This window comes from Pelodiscus sinensis, chromosome 1 (assembly GCF_052426305.1).
Source record: "Pelodiscus sinensis isolate ZL-2025 chromosome 1, ASM5242630v1, whole genome shotgun sequence".
Lineage (NCBI taxonomy): Eukaryota > Metazoa > Chordata > Testudines > Trionychidae > Pelodiscus > Pelodiscus sinensis.
In genome coordinates, this window is record NC_143052.1 from 49,951,133 (window position 1) to 49,960,828 (window position 9,696).

The following is a 9,696-nucleotide window of genomic DNA, read 5'->3' on the forward strand; positions in this document are numbered from 1 at the left end:
GCTTTCTGAGATCATTCTGAATGATTTGGTTCCCCCATGTCACTTAGAGAAATCTGAGGGCTGCTCTAATTTGTGCCAACTGTCAATGGTTGCAGGAGGCCATTATGGCTACCAGGGAACACCTACCACAAGGAGCTACTATGGAGACTCTGTATCAACTGAAGATTCCCACTCCAGTGGGAGGAATCTTTCTGTGGCTGGAGTTCTCTCAACTTTACACTGCTACCCTAATGCTGAGGAAGATCAGCATAAGATACTCTGCCGCTCTCTGCTGTGTCTGGCCATGAGGGGACAGAGAATTTCTCTCTATGGCTATGTCTAGACTGCAGGTTTCTTTCGAAAGAGGCTCTTTCGAAAGCATCTTTTGAAAGAGCCTCTTTCGAAAGATCGCGTCTAGACTGCAGGCGGATCTTTCGAAAGAGCAGTCCGCTTTTTCGAAAGAGAGCACCCAGCGAGTCTGGATGCTCTCTTTCGAGGAAGCCCTATTTACATTGAAGAACGCCTTCTTTCGAAAGAGGAACTTTTGAAAGAAGGCGTTCTTCCTCGTGAAATGAGGTTTACCGCCATCGAAAGAAAAGCCGCGTTCTTTCGAAATTATTTCGAAAGAACGCGGCTTGAGTCTGGACGGAGCCATGTAGATTCGTTGTTTTGGCAAAGGCAAATGAAGCTGCGATTTAAATGATCGTGGCTTCATTTAAATTTACATGGCTGCCGCGTTGAGCCGACAAACAGCTGATCAGCTGTTTGCTCAGCGCGCTAGTCTAGACGCTCCCCTGCCGACATCAAAGCTCTTTGTCAGCAGCCCCCGTAAACCTCATCCCACGAGGAATAACGGGGCTGCCGACAAAGGGCTTTGATGTCGGCAGGGGAGCGTCCAGACTAGCGCGCTGAGCGGACAAACAGCTGATCAGCTGTTTGTCGGCTCAGCGCGGCAGCCATGTAAATGTAAATGAAGCCGCGATCATTTAAATCGTGGCTTCATTTGCCTTTGACTATGTGTCTAATCTACATGCCTCTGATGACAGAGGCATGTAGTCTAGACACAGCCTTAGAGTATATCTACACTGGCCACCCACAACTTGTTGCAGCATGTAGGGCATGTATAGGCATCCACCACAATAAAAAGCAGGGTGTGTCCTCAGTGACCTATATAGCTATATGAGTCACTGGTAGGCTCTGGCAGGGAGCTGAAGGAGCCTTTCCCTGCCGCTGGATCCTTTCCTTGCAGGGGAATATGACTATAGAAAAATAGAGGCAGAGAGACACTGTGGTTTAAAATCACTGTGTAGACAGGGAGGCACTGCTTGAGGAAGTAAAGAGCTATGTTAGGTCCATTAAAGGCTATTAGCCAGGGGATAGAAATGGTGTCCCTGGCCTCTGTTTGTCAGAGGCTGGAAAGGGATGGCAGGAGGCAAATCGCTTGATCATTGTCTTTGGTCCACCCTCCCTTGGGCACCTGGTGCTGGCCATTGTTGGCAGACAGGATACTGGGCTGGATGGACCTTTGGTCTGACCTAGTACGGCCGTTCTTACGTGTGGAGTACATGCCCAAAGGGTTCAGGCATGTCTCTATTTTGCTCATTTATGCTGGTGTTTATACCCATGCTAGTATGCAAATAGTGGATTTATTCTACCTTCCTCCAAAGAGAGTCTGTAGTGTTGAAGTACCTAATGTAAAAGGTCTATTGCTTGCATTAATGCCACAGAAAAACACAATAAGGAACTTTTAGTGCATGGCTGCAGGATCTACAAGTGATCCACTAGGGTGGAATAGGCAAGTGTGCACTAGAATTTACACCCCTTTAGCAGGGAGTTATGCACTGGGAAGACAAGTCCCTAGAGCAGGGCTACTCAACACACAGCCTGTGGCCCACATGTGGCCCATGGCCCATTTGTTTGCGGCCTACAATGCAGTTTGGCTTTGTGTGGCTCAACATGTGGCCCACTGAGGGGATCCTTTGAATATGGCCTCCACTGGGAACACGCACCACTATGGTGAGGCATCTCCTAGGCAGGGTGAGCATTGAAAGATACAAGCAGACGGGCTAGCTGGAACAGACGGGTTCAGGATGTCGGCATTTCTAGCCCCCATGGAGGAGGTATATGCGGTATCTGCAACCACACTTAAGTTGCAGCCCTTGGCATATGCTGTGAGTATCATTGTGGCCCCTGGGGCTTCCAAAGTTGAGTATCCCTGTCCTCAGGGCTGGCTCTAGGCACCAGCAAACCAAGCACGTGCTTGGGGTGGCACATTTGCAGGGGCGGCATTCCGGCCAGCCTTACCACCCAACGTGGGCCTGCCTGTGGCCACCCAAGGCAATGGGCAGGATGGCGGAGCTGGCGGAGGGGAGCGCGGCAAGGAAGGTGCCAGGCAGCAGGGAGACAAAGGTGGGGAGGGAAGAGGAAGTGGGGAGCAGGGCCATGCAGCAGGATGCCGGAGCCCAGCCACCCCCGCCCCCTGCAGCTTCCCCCGGTGGCTGCGCTAGGCGACGACTGAAGTTCGCAGGGAGCCCGATGCGGCTGCCACCGCCCTGGGCAGTGGGATCCTGGTGCGGGCGGTGGAGGCAGTGTGGGCGGAGGGCCGCAAGCCAGCATGGGGGCACTGCCACCGTGCTTCACACATGCCCAGCTAAGCCTGGGCATGAAGCAGCCAAGTATCTGTGGAGTGGCAGCCGGTGGGGTGAGGTGACCGGGCCAAGGCTGGCATATTGGCAGGTGCAGTGCACTCCGCTAGCTGCCACCGGTGTCCTAGGGGGTACCATGGTGGGCAGCCCAGCTGGGAGGCAGGTGAGTGCTGAGCCGAGCCTGCGGGAGGAGCGGGCACACCCCACACCTACCCCGCCCATGGAGAACGCCAGCAAGCTCAGCAACAGGCAGGGGCGGGCAGCTGCGCTCCATGGTCTGAGTTGCCTGCCACCATCCCTGCTTGGACTGCTGCCCAACTGCTTGTTGTTGTTTTCACCTCCTTTCTCCCCACCTATCCCCTTCTCTCTGGCCTTTTGTCTAATCAGCGCCACGAGAGCTCGAGAGACCCTCCTCCTGCTCCGCACAGAGCTTGGTCCCTGGCGCGCAGCCAGCACCCCACCCAGCGCTCTGCCTCACTCCTGCTCCCAGGTGTTTGACCAGGGCAGCCAGCCAGCTGTGCTACCACGCCGGCCCCTCAGCACTTCTGCAGCACCCCCGAGAGCCACTGCAGGTGAGTCCCTCACGGCGGCTGCAGGTGAGCCCTGGCCTGGTGACTCCTCTCTCTCCTCTTGCAGGGGAGGGGAGCCTGTGGCACCCTGCTTCACACCAGGGAAAGGAGTGTACAGCTGCAGAGAAAGGGAAATAGGAGGACCCATGCCACTTTCACCCCTCCCCCAGGGTGCTCCAACGTTTCCGCACATGCTTCGGGGAAGGGACATGAGGTTTTGGCGGGGAGAGGGAAAGGAGACAGAGTTCAGTCAGTCGGGGGAGGTGGGAGAGGGGAGCGGACTGGGTCTGGTCGGGAGCGGGGGGAGCAGGTTTGGCTCGGAGGGAAGAGAGAGCGTAGGGTGGATTAGGTGGGGGAGTCAAGGGGGGCGAACTGGGTCTGGTCACTGAGGGGTCGGGTTTGCCTGGGAGGGGAGAGAAGGTGGAAACTGGGTTCGGTGAGTGCGTGGTGGGGGGATCGGGATGTGTGTGGACGGGATGTGTATGTAGGGGAGACAGGACATAGGCTGGGTTTGGCCAGAGGGCACGGTGGGAGTCAAAGAGCTGCAAGGTGAAAGGGGCGCTTTCCTCCTCAGTGCCTGTCCTACAGCAGTGAGCTAAGGGCGGGGGGGGGGGGAGCCAAAACATGTGTTGTTTGGGGCAGCAAAAAACCTAGAGCCAGCCCTGCCTGTCCTAGAGCATCTACAGAAGGTGCACTGCTGTAAATACAACGGCGTGCTTGGCATTTTGTACTAAAAGCCATCTTTGGGTTGGGATACTACTTCAACACTTCACATATGCAATTCATGTGACCATTATTAACCACTCTCCCACTTCTGTGCTGAGGCACTGAAATTTAAATCCTCTGCTAAGATACACAGTAAACTGTAAGTGTAGTAGCATATTGTTTCATTCATTCAATAATGTGGAAGTTCGTGGTGTAAAAACATGTTTAGATAAATCAACACATTAGCTTGAAATGATCAAACATCACAAGGTATAAAGTGCAAGAAACTCAACACTAACAACTGCTGCCATGACCTTTTAGACTAGCTGATGTGGTCAAACTTACACCTGTAGCTGTACATCAAATTTTAATGCAGACAGGCCATGTAAGAAGCAACCTGAGTGATTTTTTTTTTCAAATGTGCCTTGTCTGATACTGCATATGGTGATAGCGTGGCTTGTCATGTAATGTCTGTAACATCCTTTTCATCCTACAAAATTCAAGACCCTAAACATTCAGTATTTGCCAATTATAAATTCTATGAATGAAAACTGTAATGTCATTAATTCAACTATAATAAAACATAGTTTAACATTTAAAATGTGGTGCATTGCCTGGCTGTACTTTTAACTAATAGACTGACCACCTACCTTTGGGCATTCATCTCACCCTTTGTGAAGATTATTTTTTTATTATAGCTTTCAAATGTGTGCAATGATCTTACTGTCCTTCCCACAATCCTTATTCGATAAGTTTAATTTTTTTAGGAATCAACACTGCAATGCAAAATAAAAAGTTTGGGGTGGGGATCCCTGGTCTTCAGATGGTGTTACTCAGACAAGTTTCATTGACCTTAAGGGCGCTATGCTAATTTACAACAGGGGAAAATCTGGCCCAAGTTATTTTTTTATGTATTTTTAATGCAAACTTCCCCTCACCCCTCCAAAAAAAGGTGCCATGACAGCAGTAAGGACCAGTTCAGTGCTAAAGGCCTTGACGTTTATTATTGCTGTTATTAATTATTTGTCTTACATTAACAACAAGAAAGCTCAACAGTTTGGGACCCTGTTGTGCTACATGCTGTGTTAACACACACTACGAGAGAATTCCTCCCATTAAAAATGTACAGTCTATGTTAATAACACACATTGAGGATAGGAGAAAGGGAACTGAGACACAGCCGGATTAAGTAACTTGCTAAAGGTTAAATAGGAAGTTTGTGACACAGCTGGAAAACTGGAAAATGAACCAGATCTCTTGAGTATCAATCAGCTCAATGCCTAAACCAGAATACAATTTTTAGCCTCTCAATTTACAATTAAAACTATATTTTCCTCTATTTTATAGTTAATTTGCCCAGTTTAATTGATTTGTACTGCAAGAAAAAGAGAGTTCATAAGCAAAAATTTTCAAAGGACCTCACCTGCCTATAAAAATCGTACTTGCAAACCCCTAATTCTTGCATCCAAGTGTTGTATGCAGTAATCTCTGTTTTATGCATAGAAATAGCATGCATGAACACAAATAGGATATTTAAACGTGTGTGTGTGTGTGTGTGTGTGTGTGTGTGTGTGTGCAGATAACTGATAGCCTAGGTCTACTCAATAGGGAAAGGTTGAATTAAGATACACAAATCCAGCTATGTTAATTAAGTAGCTGGAGTTCACATACCTTAAATTGAGTTTCTGCACCATCCCCAAAGTGAGAGATCAATGGGATCAAACGCTTCCATCAGCTTCCCTTACTCCTGGCAGGAGCAGGAATACTAGCGCCATTGTGGGTGCCCACCTAGTAGGATTTAATGGGTCTTTACTAGACCTGCTAAATCAAACTCCAGAAGATTGACTGTGACAGTGTCAAGCGTCCACGTGGTGAGGACATGCCCATAGGTGGAAAACCATGTGAGAAAACTTGGGTGAATAATTTTGGGCATTCAAAGTTACAGGATACTTTTGAAAATTTGGTTTAGGATAGCTAAGGTGATCTTCACAAATTACTGAATACTAGGTACAATTTTCAAATGTGCAAGAGTGATCGGAACATAAACATCTCACTAAATTTACAGTGAGACGTAGGCACTTACGAAAATTTTGCCCATAATATTTAGAAGCACAGTTACCGCATTGTATGTGAATGCTATGTTAATGTGTACAGGCAATAATGTATATTGAATCCTTAAGAAATACTAAAATATAAAACATTACAAAAAAGATTTTATTGTCTTTATAGTAGTTTGCATAATGTTAACTATGATACCGTGAACCCAGGGTTTATTATCAGGAATATCTAGCATGAACTTCTCAAGAATGAATCATGCCAAACCAACCTCACTTTCTTCTTGCCAACATTCCTGGCCTACTGGTGGTGGGAAGTTGTAGATGTGATAATTATGAAGGCTTTTACCATGGTCTCACATGACATTCTCAGAAGCAAACCATGGAAATGTGTGTTAGATGAAATTACTACATTATAGATTCACAACAGATTGAAAGACCATACACAAACAGCAGTTATCAATAGTTCATCATCAAACTGCAAAGCTACATTTAGTGGGGTCCCACAGGACTCAGTCCTAGATTTGGTAGTATTCACTATTTTCTATAACAATCTGGATAATTAGAGGCAAATCTACACAGCAGCTACGCCAATTGCGTAGCTTAAGTCGAAATAGTTTATTTCGGCTTTTGGTGCTGTCTATACAGCAGGAATTCTGAGTTAGAGCACTCTTTCTTCGACTTCCCTTACTCGTAAAATGAGGGTTACAGGAGTCGAAGTGAGAAGTCCTTTAACTCGACATTATTACAACATTGTGTCGAAATAACTGCTGTGTGTAGATGCTGACTATGTTATTTCAGAATAACTTCAGTTATTCCAAAATAATGCTGCTGTGTAGACATAGTCAAATTGAGCCATAGTTTGTTTATAACATTTGTAGATAACACCAAGCCAGGAGGTGTTGCAAGCACTCTGGATAACAGATTCGAAATTCAAAATAACCTACACAAATTGGAGAATTGGTCTAAATTCAACAGATACAACTTGATGTAGGCAAGTGTGAAGTACAGCACTGGCCCCTGCTCTCAGGCCTGGGGCAGCTGCTGCTGGCAGAATCTCTCCTGCAGCCAGGACTCCTGCTGTACCTTTCTTCACCATCTCCCACGTCAATCTCTCGTTTTCTGTTACCTCTCCCCTTTTGGAGCTGTTTGGCTCTGGGAAGTGGCGCAAAAGTGCATCCCCTGGCCAAACTGGGGGAGGATGTGGCTCTGGCTCACTCAGCTCAGTGGGGCTCTCAGTCCACTCCTGGTGCACAGGAATCTGGAAATTTACTTTGTGTTTGGGCCCATCAGGGGGGTTGGTCTGCAAGCCTCTTCACTCCTTGCTTGGGGGGCTATCCCTGAATGGCTTTCTAGCAGTCTGCTGACGGGAGTTCCTTTCTCCTGCTTGCTCCTTTTGAAACTCTTCCTCCAGCAGGGGCAGAGGGGTGGTGTGCCAGCAGCCCAAGCCTGCTTTCTAATCCCTCCTGGTCCAGTGTGGGCTTCTACATCCCTTCAGAGGTCCCCTAAAAGGCACAGCCCCTGCAAAGCCACAGCCACCTCAGCTGGTGACAAGATCCAATGGACTGGAGCTAGTGCATCACCATGGCCATGATATCCTCCTGGCTCAAGAATAAGGACACGTCAGAAACGTGGATACCCCCAGGAATCAGGGAAGATTATGGCAACTGGTACCCTGGGATGGACTTGTTTTCCTCTCTAGTGACCTCCAATGCTGTACCCTTCCAACACCCCATTGTAGGAGGAGCTCCTGCCTCCATTCCCTCCATCTTCCTATGACAGCTGTTCCTTAGCAACTTTTCATTGTTAGATTTCTCTGTCTGGTTTTCTCTGTCTCTGTATTCTTTCATTCCCATTGGGCTGGATCTCTGCCTTACAGAATAGCAGGACTTTGTACTGTGGGTGGAGTTCCCTAGTGCTTGGGGTGGAGGGTTGATCCTAAATGGAGTAGGGGAAAAAGGAGAGAGACAGACTCATCCTCTAGCTGAGGCCAATCTCAGAGGATTTAGCAAGTTTCAACAGAGCGTCCATTACCCAATGGGGGATGGTCTTAGATGGGAGGTGGATCATTTCTTCAGGGGCAATGTTGCCTACCTTCTGTCAGTGTCACTTTTCTATTGAGTCCTATTTCCCAGCTGGATTTCCTTACCACTGGTGTAGCAGCAGTTTGTAGATCCAATAAAACCCCTCCGCGGCCAGCCAGCTAATTTTCCTATGTCACTGATGGACAGTTGCAGCTAAACCACCAAGTTTCATTGTTTTGGGAACTGTACTGACTTCTAATGGAAGGAAAGGAAAGGGGATTCCATCTGTATTCTGCTGTCAGCTCCAATTCTCCTATGGGCTAGCAGTCTTTCTCCCCCAAACCCCTCTGCTGGAGATACAGGGGGACAAAAGTTAGAGCTAGACCCTCGGCTCCTGCTGCCCCCTAAGGAATGCTGGAGCAAAGGGATGTGGGCAGGGTCCTCCATGGGGACTTGCACCCCAAGCTGCTCCAGGAGGACAAGAAGGGCCTGAAGGCCAGACATGAACCTGGCTAGAGCAGGGGTTGGAATTAAAGTCTCAGGATCTCTACTGAACTAGGAAAAAATTAACTTGGCTCAAGTCTATCATTCCTCACTCTGAGGCTGTGTCCAGACTCCATGCCTCCGTCGACGGAGGCATGTAGATTAGCGAGATCGGAAGAGGGAAATGAAGCCGCGATTAAAATAATCGCGGCTTCATTTAAATTTAAATGGCTGCCCCGATCTGCCGATCAGCTGTTTGTCGGCAGATCGGGAGAGTCTGGACGCGATGCCCCGAAAAAGAAGCCTTTCTTCATCGACACAGGTAAGCCTCGTGAAACCAGGTTTACCTGTGTCGATGAAGAAAGGCTTCTTTGTCGGGGCATCGCGTCCAGACTCTCCCGATCTGCCGACAAACAGCTGATCGGCAGATCGGGGCAGCCATTTAAATTTAAATGAAGCCGCGATTATTTTAATCGCGGCTTCATTTCCCTCTTCCGATCTCGCTAATCTACATGCCTCCGTCGACGGAGGCATGGAGTCTGGACACAGCCTGACTCTGCCTTCCCAATAGGAACACTCCCATCCCATCCTGATTATCAACAGCTCATCAGGATGGAGTCAGACCTCTTGTCCCTCACTGGCTCAAAAGCTCTTGGTCAGAGGAAGGGAGTGACTGTGAGGGCAGTTTTGCCCCCTCCCTCCTGTGACAGCAGGAGAGAAAATCTGATTCTTTCTGTGCCCACTATGACAGTGTGTCTGCCCAGCACTGGCCCTGTAGCCTGGGAAGGAGTCTAGTAATATTTGGATGGGTAAGGCTCGCTGATCTGATCAAGGAAAGATCTAGGTTTGTCCTCTATCCCAGGTTGCAGTTCAGTGGTATCACAAGGTTCCCTCTCTTGAGGGTCGACGGGTGACGGACAACAACCACACTTTAACTCAGGGAATGAAATAGAAAACAGCTTTATTGCTAAAGGAATCACCAAAATGCTTATAACAAAAACAGCGGCAAGAACACAAATCACTTGAATTCCTTCCCAAGATGTCATTAACAAAATCCAATTAAAACATACCTAACTGTACAAAGAGTAATAATAATAATTCCTACACGCACAAGGACACCAAGGTTGGATGGAGAAGGGTGGCTTCCCTTCCCCTGGAAGACCTGGGAGCAAGTGTTAACAGGATTCCTAAAAGCAAACTTAAGCAAAATTAAGAAAATAAAGAAGCAGTTATGGAA